This window comes from Desmodus rotundus, chromosome 13 (genome assembly GCF_022682495.2).
Source record: "Desmodus rotundus isolate HL8 chromosome 13, HLdesRot8A.1, whole genome shotgun sequence".
In the NCBI taxonomy this organism is placed as follows: Eukaryota; Metazoa; Chordata; class Mammalia; order Chiroptera; family Phyllostomidae; genus Desmodus; species Desmodus rotundus.
In genome coordinates, this window is record NC_071399.1 from 50,871,659 (window position 1) to 50,887,264 (window position 15,606).

A 15,606-nucleotide genomic window follows, 5' to 3' on the forward strand; every position below is an offset into this window, starting at 1 on the left:
CCCCACCACCCCAGCCCTCCCCACCTCCTTCCCCTGCTTCCACCCCGCCTTGTTGTTGTCCATGCATCCTTTATAATTGTTCCTGTAAACCCGTCACCCTTTCCCCCCATTGATCTAGCTTTTAGAACACAAAGAGAACAGCGTAGCAGGAGAGAGCAGGTTAGGAGGGAGGAATGATGGCAGAGGCCTGCGGCGTGGACAAGTGGCAGTGGACTCACGGGCCTAAAGGGAACAGTGCTTCAGTGCACTCCCCTGTGTGGCGCAGGGGCAACCATGCCGACACAGTCTCTTGTGACGGGGCGGGGGGTGGGTGCACAGCCGGACAGCAGGGTGCAGCAGGGCAGCAAGACTTCTAGTCTTTCCATATCTCAGCAGAGTTCAAAGTGAGTACATGGTCCTGGCATTCATAATGATTACCAAGTGCTACTGAAAAGAGATTAAATTACAATTATTTGTCTGTTTTAGCGGCTCAGGAAAGGGTAAAGCTTGTATTTTAGAAGGATTTAGTTTTTAGAAATTTAAATAAAATTTTAGTACAAAGTGATACTTTCCAGCTTTATAGAAAGTACTTAATCAGGGAAGGGGAGAAAATGCAGACAATTGTAACTGAATAAAAATAAATAAATTGATAAAAAATAAAAAAATAAAAAATCCATTTGAATAAAAAAAAAAAAAAAAGAAAGTACTTAATCAGACCAGAATACTTTTTGATGATGGCAGATAATTGAAGAGATTACTTTTATTATGTAAATGGAAAAAACTGAGCTATGTTTCCCAGTGTATCACTGTATGGAAGGCATTCTTACTGTTGTGGATAATCTTTCAGATGAGTAGATGCTTCCACATCTAGGTGGTATTCCCAAAGCCCCTCAGTAATCCCCATTATTGTACATTTCATGATAATCAAGACATTATATTATTCTCCTGATAGACTATAAGTTTTATGAAGGCAGAGACCATGTGACTCTTGTTCATACTTGTAGCTATAACATTGAATACAGTACCTATCACATAGAAATACTCAATAATTATGTTGAATGAATGGATGTACCTACATAGAGTGCAACTTGATTATCCTGTATCTTGGATGGATTCAGACATCAACCAAGAAGTAAATATCTTAAGCATTGTCTACAGCTACATACTGAAGACACATCACTCTTCAAGGTGATATAAAATGCCATATCTATAGGAATCATTAATCTTTATTTTTAAAATGCTAATCAGGTGACTGTGATGTGTGACTTGGAATGTCAACCTCTGAGGTAGAGTTTTGCAATTACATTTTACTTTGAAAGATGGACTTCTCTATCACTGGAAGTTAAAGAAAATGAGACATTTCCTTTTAGGCATTATAGAAGCTGCTTTAGCAGAGTGTGGTGGGTGGAAAAAGTTCAGTACCTTAACAACAGGGATTGCTATTGTCTGCCTTGCTGTTATGCCCACAAAATCTATCTGGACTTTAAACAAATGAGCAAAAAATACTGTAACACAGGAGCTCCAAGCTGGGGAGCTGCTCTTTTGTTTGTAATACTCCGAAAAAACCACCCAGAGGACCAGCAGCTGTGGACAGGCCTTTTATTACTCACTTTACAGGGGAGTGCCCCGAGGCAGGGGAGGCCCAAGGATGGGCAAGAAAGAGACTGCGCTGCCTCTGGTCTTCGTGCTACTTGTTGGGTTAGGGAGCAGCAGCAGGGAGGGAGCCACGGTAGAATGTGAAAATGCTACGGGGTTGCAATAAACACAGGAGCCTGGAGACAGCTGGGACTCCAGATATATGCTGTTTTCCTCACTCCTTATGGCTGCTGGCCAGGCTGCCACCTGTTCACTGAGGTGGAGGGGCCAGGCCGTGTCTTGAGCTACCTCACAAATATTTATGTGACTGTTTACTATTTGTTGTTATTGCTACTAATATTATCAATCACAACATTTATTGAATGCCAATTATCTTCTAAGAGCATTATAAATGTCATTTCATTTAATCATCTCATTTAAGTCCTATTAGCCACTGTTTCATCCCCATTTTACAGATCAGGAAATCAGGGCTTATAAATAAGTTCAGTAATTTGCCCAAAACCACTGAGGTTGTTAGTTTTAAATTAACCTTTTATTTTGAGATAATTGTATATTTATATGCAGTTTAAGACATAAGATAAAGAGACCCCTTCTATCTTCTACTTAGTTTCTCCAAATGGTAATATCTTCCAAAAGCTACAATACAATATCACAGCCAGAACACTGACATTGATACCATAAAAATACAGGCATTCCCACCACAAGGATCCTTCTTATTGCCCTTTTCAAATGCCCACACCCATTTCCTCTCTTCTGACCCCTCCCTGTAGCTGTGACCCCCAGCAACCACCAGTCTGTTTTCTAGATTCTGTAATTCTGTCATTTCACGAGAGTTATATAAATACAGTATGTGGTCTTTTGGGGTTGGCTTTTTTCCATACAACATTATTCCCTGGAGCTTCATCAAGTTGTTAATTCTACCAATAGTTTGTTCCATTTTATTGCTGAAGAGTCCAACTTTTTAATCACTTTTCTGTCAGAGGACTTCTGAGTTGTTTCCAAATTTTGATTACTATGAATAAAGTTGCTATGGACATTTATGTAGTATAGATTTTCTGTTTGAACACATCCCAGGTTTTCGTTTCTCTGGGATAAATGCCCAAGAGTGCAATTGGTTTATAGTTTCACAAGAAACTGCCAAACTACCCTCTACAGAGGCTATACCATTTCTCATTCCCACCAGCAATGTGTGAGTGGTCTGGTTCCTCGGCATCCGCATCAGCACTTAGTGTTGTCATCTTTTTAGCCACCCTGATAGGTGGACAGAGATATTTCATTGTGGTTTCAATTTGCATTTCCCTAATTCTTTGGTGAAATGTCATGCATCTGTGTTCACATGCAGCATGGGTCAGGGCTGTCTAGTCACAAGGCCGGTGGTTGCCTGACATTCAGATGGCGTAGTGAGGCGGGCAGAGCCGCAGGGTCTCCTGTTTCCCATCACGTGTCAGGCAGCTTGGTGACCGAGCATGGTTCTGAGACAGCAGATGCTCACGAGGCCTTTTGAGACTGTGTCTTAGAGCTGGCACACCTTCAGATCCACTGTATTCTGTTATCCAAAGCAAGTCACAAGGCCAACCCAGATTCAAGGAGTGGGAAGTAGACTCTACCTCTCAATGGGAGAAGCTGCCAAGTCAAGTATCAAATGGCATGGGTACAGACAGGAACAGAGAATTACGGGCCATTTTGCAATTAATATACCACATTGGGTATCTTGTATCATTATATTCTACCCATTTTTTTTTTGGAACCATGTGCCTTAGTGAAAATATATTTGACTAAGTGTTGGAAAGTCAATTGTGTATGTGTTAAGAAATTGGGTTAAGGATGCCTAGAGCCCTAATATTATCCAGCTTATTTATGAACCTTTACCTTTAACATGTGCAGGGTTGGCTTCTGCTTAAAACACAATGTTGAAGTTATAATTAGAGAAATGTAATCATATTTTTATCTTTTTTGTAGTGTGTTACATAGGCTGATTTCTGCCTACCCAGTTTCAACCCAGCTGTCTCTGGGGCGGCCCTTACTAAGTGCCAGCCACTGGGGTTAAAAAGATAGGAATAAGATGCTCGCCAAGGACTTCTCGTCCAGTGAGAGATAAGGCTGTACATAAAGTGGGAAGCGGTGTGCTGTGTCTCTCACCTCATTCCCATCTTTTTTCTCTGGACCTCCAACACTTACTATGTTTTTTCTTCTTCTCACCAGGGATGACATGGCCTCAACTCTTTCCACTTTCCTCTCCCAGGTGTGTGATCACATGTGCATCAGGCTACTTAGAGATTTGTCTGTGAATGGGGTGTCTGTTTCATGCAGCCTGGCTGAGTGACAGTGTTCTGGGTATCGCTTTCTAATTAGTAAGGGATTTCTCCATTTACTTGTTAATTCTGTTCATTTCAGTAATTAACTGTAAGCTGGCTGGAGGTAGAGCAAGTCTCTCACCATAATTATTTTGTGACTTTGGTTGAAGCTCTAAAGCTCTCTGTGGCATTTTACTTCTTTTGTTAAGATCACACTAAAAAGTAATCTAGCCCTGGCTGGCATAGCTCCATGGATTGAGCATGGGCTGTGAACCAAAGGGTTGACAGTTCAATTCCCAGTCAGGGCACATGCCTGAGTTGCATGCAGGCCAGGTCCCCAGGGGAGCCATATGAGAGGCAACCACACATTGATATTTCTCTTGCTCTCTTTCTCCCTCCCTTCTCCTCTCTAAAAAATAAGTAAATAAATAAAATCTTTAAAAAAAATCACACCAAAACATAATCAACATTCCTTCCTGCCATTTTGCCTACTTGACAACTTAGAAAATGATTGTGGATAACTTCATAATTTCATTTTTTGTTAAAAATGTTGTAACAGAGGAGAAAATTCTGGGAGAACATATAACAAATGATTAGGAATGGTAATCTCTGCATGGTAATTTTAATGATAATTGGCTTTTTTATTTAGGCTTAATTTTATTTTCTAATTTTATACAGTAAAAATGTATTATGGTTGTAGGGCAGTTAGAAAGTTTATGTGAAATAAATTTAGGGCCCACAGGTAATGATCTATAACTAGAGAGAGCATGAGAGGGAGATGCTTCAAAGACCTTCACAGGAATGTGAGGTCCTGCTTAAAGCAGGGGCAGAGGCCTCCTGAACAACCGTTCTGTCAAGGGAGAGAGATAAGAAGCAGCTTAAGGAATTTTGACCAGATTTTATTATTCGATGTTAATTCTGTATGTTTTCCCCTGGTGTCTCTGTTTCTCTCTGCCCTTCATATAGTATGTCATTCTTACTCAAAGATGATGACTCTGACAGTGATGGTCATTTGCAGACAGACATGCCTGTAGCTGACGATGCTCATGTTCAACCCCAGATCCTTTCAATTAGGAACCTGCTTTGAAGTTTTCTCTGCAGAGTAGAATAGTGAGTGGTTTGTGTTCTGGGGTTTGTAACAATGGTGTCCTTTCTGGTGATGTGGAGGGTGGAGAACCATGTGACCTCTGAGTTTTCTGTTCAAGGCAGCACACAGGGTGGAGAACCAAGGCAGCTCACAGGGTGTGCTATTGTGAAGCAAGCATCCTATGTACTGATGTGGGGTCAACAAGAACATAAGCTGACTTTAGGGTCAGCAACCCAATACTAATCATTCAAAATATAAGCAGAAAGGGACATAGAGGAAATACTTCTATTTATGGCCCAGTTCTGAAAGGTACGACCTGTGTTCCTACTAAGAAAACCTGGTGATGGTGGGATGAGGAAAAGAAGCAGAAACCAGCCTAAAGGAATAAAGACCGAAAGGAAGGTGAGTGAAGCATGACTCTTACTCATCCCCTGGAGGTCCTTTTCTCTGGTGAAGGGTTATACTGTTTCACATTTCACAATTGTTTTAGGAAGGACTGTTTGCATTAAATCTTAGAATTTTTCCAAAACAACTTGGATAATGTCTTATAGACTCACCACGTTAGGCCAAAGACAAAGAAACAGAAATGCTGAGGATATATGTTTACCTCTCCTCTTTCCCCTAATAAATCTGTCTCCACAGCATCCCTTTGCCCATAGGTAAGTGTGATTAACTTCCCTTCTCCCACTTGGCATTCAGATGTTAATTCTTTTCTTTTAAAATATATTTATCGATTATGTTATTACAGTTGTCCCATTTCCACCCCCCTCACTCCACTCCATCCTGCCCACCCCCTCCCTCCCACATTCCCCCCCTATAGTTCATGTCCACGGGTCATACATATACGTTCTTTGGCTTCTACATTTCCTATACTATTCTTACCCTCCCCCTGTCTATTTTCCACCTACCATTTATGCTACTTATTCTCTGTACTTTCCCCCCCCTCTCCCACTCACACTCCCCTCTTGATAACCCTCCATGTGATCTCAATTTCTGTGGTTCTCTTCTTGTTCTAGTTGTTTGCCTAGTTTGCTCTTCTTTTTGTTTTAGGTGTGGTTGTTAATAACTGTGAGTTTGTTGTCATTTTTACTGTTGGTATTTTTTATCTTCTTTTTTTTAGATAAATCCCTTTAACATTTCATATAATAAGGGCTTGGTGATAATGAACTCCTTTAACTTGACCTTATCTGGGAAGCACTTTATCTGCCCTTCCATTCTAAATGATAGCTTTGCTGGATGCAGTAATCTTGGATGTAGGTCCTTGCCTTTCATGACTTGGAATATGTTTTGCCAGCCCCTTCTTGCCTGTAAGGTCTCTTTTGAGAAATCAGCTGACAGTCTTATGGGAACTCCTTTGTAGGTAACTGTGTCCTTTTCTCTTGCTGCTTCTAAGATTCTCTCCTTCTCTTTAATCTTGGGGAATGTAATTATGATGTGCCTTGGTGTGTTCCTCCTTCGGTCCAACTTCTTTGGGGCTTTTTGAGCTTCCTGGACTTCCTGGAAGTCTATTTCCTTTGCCAGACTGGGGAAGTTCTCCTTCATTATTTGTTCACATAAGTTTTCAATTTTTTGTTCTTCCTCTTCTCCTTCCGGCACCCCTATAATTCGGATGTTGGAATGTTTCAAGATGTCCTGGAGGTTCCTAAGCCTCTCCTTATTTTTCTGAATTCTTGTTTCTTCATTCTTTTCTGGTGAGATGTTTCTTTCTTCATTCTGGTCCACACCCAGTTTTGATTTGAGTCCCAGTATTGGTTCCCTGTATATTTTCCTTTGTTTGTCTTAGTGTGGCCTTCATTTTTTCATCTAATTTGTGACCAAATTCAACCAATTCTGTGAGCATCCTAATTATCAGTGTTTTGAATTGTGCATCTGATAGGTTGGCTATCTGTTCGCTGCTTAGTTGTATTATCTCTGGAGCTTTGATCTGTTCTTTCATTTGGGCCACTTTTCTTTTGTCTTGATGTGCCTGTTATGTAAAGGGGCAGGGCCTTAGATGTTCACCAGGGCGGGGTAACACTGGTCGCTGTGCTGTGACACTGTACATGGGGGAGGGGCTGAGAGGGAGCAGTGGTGCCTGCTCCACTCTCTGCTGGATTTCAGTCACTCCCTTCACTACCCACAATCAAATTGGAACCCTCTGGTGCTGATTCCCGAGTGGGTTGCCTAGTGCATGCTCTAGGCCCCTGTGGGTCTCTCCAGGAACTCTCCTGTGAGGCTGGGAGTTTCTCCTGCTGCCTCCTCAACCGCCATGGGTGTTTTCAATCAGAGGTTTTAGGCTTTATTTCCCTGAGCTGGAGTCCTGGGTTGCGCAGTCTGCTTAGCTTCCCCATGGTTCCTCCTGGTTTACCTATGCGCGAATGTGGGCCCATGGTCGGGGTCTGCTAGTTGTCACACTGCCTGCCCTGTTTGTTCCACAATCTGCCACCTCTCTGGATCCACCTGCCATGAATCCTCTCCACCCTGCTGCCTGTCTCTGCCCCGCCTACCAGTCTGGATGAATGTTTCTTCTTTATCTTCTTGGTTGTTGGACTTCCATGCAGTCCAATTTTTCTGTCAGTTCTGGTTGTTTTTTGTTTTTAAATTGTTGTTTTCCTTCTTTTGGTTGTGTGAGGAGGCACAGTGTGTCTACCTATGCCTCCATCTTGGCTGGAAGCCCCCTATCTCTGAGATGAATTCTTAATCTAGTGACCTCTGGCAAGAATCCAGGATACAATTTCAATATATATAAAATTAATTATATTACTATATAATAACAGCAAGCAATCAGAAATTGAAATAAAAATGTCATTTTTAATAGCACCAAAATATGAAATACTTAGGGATAAATCCAACAAAAGATGTGGAAAACCTGTACACTGAAAAGGTATAATATATTGTTTAGAAAAATTAAAGAAAACCTAAGTAAATGGCAAGCTACAACTTTTGCATGGTCAGGAGTCTCACTGTTGCTATAATGTCAACTTTCCCCAAACTGGTGTATAGACTCAGTGAAACCCCAATCAAAATCCTAGCAGTCTTTGGAATTTAAAAAATAAACCTAAAAAGTCACATAAATACTCAAAGAATCCAGAATAGCCAGAACAACTTAGCAAAAGAAGAACAAAGTTGTAGGACTAAAACTACCTGATTTCAAGACTTACAAAGTTCAGTAATCAAGTGTGTGGTGATGGTATCACACCAGTCAAATAGATTACTGGAAGAATGAGAGAGAGTTGTTCATGTAGAGACAACTGATTTTAGACGAAGGAGCAACGGCAAGTCAGTATAGAAAGGATTGTTTCTTCTACAAATGGCTCTGGAACAACTGGGTATCCATAAGCAAAAAAAGAAAAGAAAAGAAAAGACCATTGAACCATATCTTAGAGTATCACGTACATGTATGTAAATAGATCACAATAGATCACAGACGTATCAATATATGTAAAACTATAACTATAAATCCTGGAGAAGAAAACATAGGAAAAATCTGTGATATTGGGTTGGATGAAAATTTCTTAGATGTGAGATTAAAAGCACAATTCATAAAAGAACAAAGTGATAAACTGGATTCATCAAAATTAAAAATTTTTGTTCTTCAAAAAAGATAGTTAAAAAATGCTGAGATAAGCCACAGTTTGGGAGAAAATATTTGCAAATATATCTTATAATGAACTTGCATTCAGAATATATAACTTTTCTTAAAACTTAATAATAAAAAGGTAAGCAAGTGATTTGAACAGATATTTTACCAAAGAAGAAACATGGATGGCAAAGTAAACACATGGAAAAATGCTCAAAATCATTACTTTTTAGGGAAATGCAAATTAATACCCCAGTGAGATTACACAACAAGTATTACTATGGCTATAATTAAAACGCCTAACCATGTCCAATGTTGTTGAGGATATGGAGGAAATGGAATTTTCATTCACTGTTAGTGGGACCGCAAGATGGCCTAGGTACTTCAGAACATAGTTTGGCAGTTTCTTAAAAAATTTAAACATGCACATGGTTCATCCATTCCCACTTCTAGATACTTAAGAGGAAAAGAAAACATGTATCTGTGCAGAGACGTGTATATGACTGTTCATAGCAGCATACTTTGTGATAGCCCAAACCTCAAATGTTCTACAACAGGTGAAAGGATACTGATTGTAGCATGATGATATCTGTGCTGAAACTACACAGGAGTAAAATGTAATGAACTATTGATTCATGGAACTACATGGATGAATCTCAGTATAACTATGCTGAATGAAAGATGCAAGGTGAAAAGTGAAAGTACATACTGTATGATTCTGTATATATAAAACTATGGAAAATGCTAACATATCTATTGTGTCAGAAAACAAACCAGTGGTTGTCTGGGGATGGGAAAGGATGAGAGGGACAGATTAACAAAAGGGCATGAAAAACATTTGGAGGAAGTGGATATATTCATTATCTCAATTGTCAATGATGGTTTCACAGGTGAGGCCATATGTTAAAAATTATGAAATTGTATACTGTAAAATGTGCAGTCTAGTGAATTTGAATTATTTCTCCATAAAGCTACTAAAAGCTGCGGTAAAGTTCTGTGGCAGGCAGAGGTATAGGGCATTTTGTGGCACAGAGAAAGGAGTGGGTCAGTCTTTCTGGGGAGACAACAATCGGTTAAGGCAGGGGTGATCTTAGCTGAGCTGGGAAAGATTAAGAAAATTTGTTGGAACTGCCAGAAATACAAAATATTCCAGGTAAGGAGGTAGTGTTGGCTAGAACTGATAGGTGTGAAGGAGCAGGGCAAAAAAATTGAGGACTCATGGAGAGGTTTAGCATCCTGGCAGCTATGGAGATAAATGAAGCTAAAAATGTAGGTAGGGGCAAGACCATAGAAGTCTTGTTTGTCATTCTGAAGTATTAGGATTTCAGGTTATAGGGACAGGTGAGCCACTGAAGGTGTTTAATCTGAGCGGTAACAAACCATATTCACTTGAAGGAAGATTATTCTCCTATTAGAAAGAATGCTTAACTATGAAAATTAAGGACATGTAGGATTTTAATTAAGAAGAGAATTTTCCATGAGAAGTGTTCCATATGAACACTTCCTGTGAAAATATTTTATTTTAAAGGGCGTGAAAGAATTTTGATCATATGGAAAATGTGGCACCAAATGCCAACTGTACAGACACATGCATATGGACAGACATTCCTTTATTTCTCTCCTGACCCCACCTGTTGACATAGAGGGCACATTCCTCAATCTTGTTCCAAAGCCCTTTTGACAAAAGGTTCCAGATCAGAGATGTTGCCTTAATTGAAATATTGTAAAAGTGCTTGGCTGCAGAATCTCATCAGAGTGGAATTGATAACCAAGCTCAGCAGCCAGGAGATTTGGAAGGGCCCTTTGTGTGGTTGAGCTCCAGTGGCCAAGCACTCAAGACTAGGCCTACTTCTCCCTGGGGTACTTTGAAAAGCTCCTCGTGTGTTTGTCAGCCAGCATTCCAAGGGCAGCTGATCATGTGTTAGCTGGAATGTTACACTTTGAGAACATTGAAGGCAGGGATGTCAAGCTCATTTTCACGGGGGGCCACATCAGCTTTGCAGTTGCCTTCAAAGGGCTGAAATAATTTTAGGACTGTATAACTGTAACTATTCCTTAACTGTTACAGAGTTGAAATTACATTCTCAGAGATCAGTGGTTTGTATAGGTTTCAAATGAAGTCAAACCCTACTAATTGCCAGGTGAGGAGCAAGACCAGTCCCCTGCTTGGAAATAGGTGCATCTGTCTGCACCAGTGATGCTGACTTGGCCCTTGCTGTTGTCACTGAGCCCAGTATTTCCACGACTCCTTTCTTATAAGTGCCGTATGCTAACCGATTGCACCACTGGAGCTCCACCACGGCTCCTTTCTCCAAGGTGAGCTCCAGCCTGGGCCTCAGAGGCCCCTCTCTGCACCTGTTTAAAGATAAAAAAGCAAAGTTATGTTTATCTCTATATGGCACAAATCTGTTGTCAAAAAAGAAGCATTGCGAACTTTAGAAAACGTTTCCTGTATAGGCTTTGACAAAGCCATGGGAAGAGGGGTCTTTCTAAAACCTCCTAGGAAAAAAACTGCAGCCGAATTTGCCCCCTGCCTTGTTCTTGTTAACATAAAAATATATTCCTGTAAATAGTCACATTTAAATGGGACTGACTCCACTTTATTTATAATAAACCTTTACTAAAATTCAGAGAACGGAGGAAAAAAACATTCAATGTGATTGATGAGAAACCATTGTGTGATAACCATTATACAATAAACCGATGATGAGAATAATAATGGCTGAAAATTACGATTCACTGTGTGCTGGCACTTTTTTATGTGCTTCATCTGCAGTTACTAATGTGACCCTTATAACAATCCTATGCGGTAGACATTATTTTCCATATTTTATATACAGAATCTGGAGACCGAATCTCAGTGAAATTACGCACCTTACCTTGGTGTTACATGGCTTGTAGTGGTGGAGGAAAATTCAAACCCAGGCAGTCTGGTGTTAGAGTTGGTGTTCTGAATCAATGTACAATATGGCCTCTTAATTATATCATCTTTTGGAAAAATCATTTAAAGACTCAATGTAACTTGTTTAAATGGCATTAATAACTAAAATAAAGCAGTAATACGGCTGCAATTTATTGAGTACTTACTATGGCAGGTACTGTGCTTAGCACTTTGCATGTATTTGTGTTTTGCATGTATTTGATTTTCTTAATAATGCTTTCAGGCAGGTATTATTATTCACATTTTATACCTGAGGAAAAGAAAGCTTAGAGAGGTTTACTGGCTTCCTCAAGGGCAGGTAGTAAATTTGAGATAAGATTCAAAGCCAAGTCCTTGACTCAAATGCTTCTGTTTTTAATCCTAAGCTATAAGGTAATAAGAAGAACCCAAATTGTACTGCTTCATGTTCAATTTGCAGCTCTGTTATATAAGTCATACCATAACTTTGAACTTTTCAGTTTATATAAATAACTCGTACATATCAGAATGGTTGCAGAGTGGTTGCAATGGCTTTATCTTCACATTTAAAAATGTTTCAAGCAATGGGACTGGTACCTGAATAATGCTTTGAATTATTGGCAGTACAGTATTGAGCAGGGTTCTTAACATGGTTAGTGTCATGGGCATCTTCGATTATCTGGTAGTTCTATGTCCTTCTTCTTGAGTACAGTGTGTAAAGTAAAGCATAAAATAAAATATATAGAGTAACAAGGGGCCAATTACATTGAAAGAGTTACCAAATTATTTAAACAAATTTGTTTTGTGGTAATACATGTGCTTTATTAACACATTATATTAGATATTGCATTGGGTATAATGACCACTATAGTTTCCTTTTATTTTTTTATTTTATTATTTTTTTATCATCGCCTGAGGACATGCTTATTGATTTCAGAGAGAGCGGACAGGAGGAAGAGAGAGAGGGAGAGAAACAGCCATGTGAGAGAGAGACATTGATTGGTTGTGTCCCGTATGCGCCCCAACTGGGACTGAACTTGCAACCTATGTGTGTGCCCTGACCAGAGACCGCATGTGTGACCTTTCAGTTTATGGGACAATGCTCCAACTAACTGAGCCACACTGGCCAGGGCTGACTACTGTAATCTCAAACTGATTATGAATGTAGATGATATTTTGAAATATCAATAATTATAATAAGATATGAAGATGCCTATGGTTTCTGTTGGTGACAATTGTAAAGTACTGCTAATGCTACCTTGATTTGTTGTCTAAATTCGTAATTGAAGCAAATGCTAAATTTAGGTTAGCTATTGGTGAAAATGTAGATCTAATCTTTTCCAATCTGAGTTTAAGTACCTCTGTGAATTCTATCCATGGACTCCTTTGGGATCCATGAACTGCATTTTACAAACTCTAGACTAGAGTTTATTGATTAATCTTATGCTCTTCAAGTAAAGGTATCCAAGTTCACATGCTGTTTACATCTAAGCCCTCAAAACTTTGCGCCTCAACATTGCCAAATGATCTGGGATCCCTTTTACTGCCGCCACATACAGGTTCTCCTTGAGCTCAAGGAAAGCTTAGAAATACCTTCTTTTCTTCATGACTTTATAGTATTCGTTGGTTATTTGCCTGCTCATGGAATATGAAAACTCAGTCCTCACTATCTTAGATTTTACAGTTCTAAAGAGAGATGGCAATAACAGAAATACACTTTCAAGTTTGAGGGTGGGATGACACTGCCTAGAAAGCTTGCTCATGATGGACAATAAGTCATAGAAGCAGTAAATGGGAGACTTTGACATTAAAAGTAAGATATGTGGCTTTACTATCACAGTAGATCTACTAGACTATTACCCGTTTCCATACCTTCTTTTCATGCACAATGATGGTACCACATGTAGCATAAGGGACTTGGAGCTGGGTTACTTTGTGCTTGACTGGCTTTTTGTAAATGGACTGTATTTTCTGAGTCTGCTCATTAATTCTGTTTACTCTCCTGTTTTTCTTTTGTGCTATGTAATTTACCATTACCCACTTTTTCTCAACCTCACTTTTCCATGTTTTGCCGCTTCCTCTCTTTTACCTTTCAGAAAGTCACCATTACTTTTTGTGAGAACTGTGCAGATGAACAGAGATCCTTTGGACCCCGTGAAAAACCTTCTCCTGCCTTTATGTTCACATGATGTTTACACTCCCGCTGCCCCTCAACGTAGGGTGATTGGTTAACATCTGTTCAGGTTAGATCTCAGCGTGACCACTTATTTTCATTCCTTAGTTACACTGCCTGTCTATACCCTTCCCTGCCCTATCCCTAACCACCCTTTACCCTTTAAACCTCCTCTTAGAATTGATCCCTCATTACCCTAGCGTAAACTTCTAAAAGGTTTGTCCCCACATGCCAGTTGTTTTAATTTTTAAAATAATTTTTGGTTATTCTATTACAGTTGTCCCAATTTCCCCCCCTTTGCCCTCTTCAGCCCATCCCACCCCCACTCCCACAGTCAATTCCCACACTGTTGTCCACGTCCGTGGGTTGTTCATACATATTCTTTGTCTAGTCCCTTCAAATTTATTTTTATTGTATTTTTCCATCACCACTTATCCCCCGATACCCTTTTCAACCTCCACCCATCCCCCCCACAATCACCACTCTGTTGTTCGTGTGCATGAGTCCTTTTACGTTTTTGCTCAGTGCCTCTATGCCCTAGCCTCCCCCCTTCCCTCTCAGCTGTCAGCCTGCTCTCTATCTATGAGTTGGTCTCTATTTTGCATGTTAGTTAAGTTTGTTCATTGGATTCCACATATGAGTGAAATCATATGGTATTTGTCTTTCTCTGACTGGCTTATTTCACTTAGCTTAATGTTCTCCCAGTCCATGCATGCTGTTGCAAAGGGTAAAATTTTCTTCTTTTTTATAACTAAGTAGCATTGCATTGTGTAAATGTTCCATAGTTGTTTCATCCACTCATCTACCGATGGCCACTTGGACTGCTTCCAAATCTTGGCTGCAATAAACAGCCATTGTAAATAATGCTACAATGAACATTGAGGTATTTGTATCCTTTCAAATTAGTGTTTCAGGTTCTTTCAGATAAATTTAATTTTTACTCTTTCAGAAGTTGCCTAATGATATATATAATACAAAGTTATACAAAATTTAAACATTACAGAAATGCAGTAATATAGAAAATGAAAGTATGAAATCCCATAATTTCCCCATCATTTAGTGTCTATTACTCCAGATGCTTTCTTTCTTGTGTATAGACCAATATACATTAATATAGCTAGTTCATATAAATGATTATATCATGCATATATTTCTGCAACGTGTTTTTAAGAATTTTACTTGTCATATCTCATAGGCATATCTTCATGTCAATACAAATAGATATATACCTCAATTTTAAAGTGGTACAGGAGGTCATTTTATGTACATACAAGAATTTATTTAATCTGTCTCTTATATATGGATATTTGAGTTTCCCTCTTTTTAACCATCACAGAGCTGCAATGAGTATTCACATCTACTGTAATTGCCCATAAAAATATAGTGTGTGTACATATGTGTATCTACAATAAGCATAAGGGAAATTTTCAAAGAAAACTATGTTTGTAATTCTACTACTTAAATCTAGTGGTTTGGGATTTTCTATATTCCCGTCTACATTTCAGCCTTTTATATACATGATTTTAGTCATGGTGTATTAATCATTTAACAATCTATTGTAAGCATTTTTCCATGTTGATAAATTTTGTTGGTGGTTCTAATGGAAATGTCAGTTTGCCTTATATTGATTTTTTGTTGATGTTCTTATCTTCTACTCTTCCACTTTCTGTTACCTGTCTCATGATACTTCATGGGTTCAACCTTTTTATTGCAGTTACCTCTCCTCTTGCATATCCTTTGCTAAGTAGCTTCTTTTCCCTGTGCTCTTGTGAAATATTCTGACCAGAGGCTGCAGTATCCTTGCTACCTCCTCTGTGGGGCTCAAGGCCCAGAACACCCTCAGTGCTTAATAAATACATGATCATCACTTGTGACTGAGTACCTTCCCAGTTATCTTACTAAGAATTTTCTCCATAATGCCTTGTTTCTGAAAACATTTCCTTTTGGAAAAAGAAGTATACCCTGTTGGTAATCCATAAATGCGAAGATGCGTAGGAGATATAATTTATATTCACAGCC

General features: G+C 39.3%; 1 protein-coding gene across 13 annotated transcripts in view; it reads left to right on the forward strand.

The window, feature by feature from the left end:
- Nucleotides 1–15,606, forward strand: part of ENOX1 (ecto-NOX disulfide-thiol exchanger 1) — a 609,204-nt gene that overhangs the window by 26,054 nt on the left and 567,544 nt on the right. The window contains exon 1 of one of the 13 annotated variants that reach the window (XM_053916755.2): nt 13,540–13,657. The exons of the other annotated variants lie outside the window; for them this stretch is intronic. The gene's annotated coding sequence lies outside the window, so the exon portion shown is untranslated. Of the gene's footprint in view, nt 1–13,539; nt 13,658–15,606 lie in introns of those variants that run through there. 13 annotated transcript variants of the gene reach the window in all.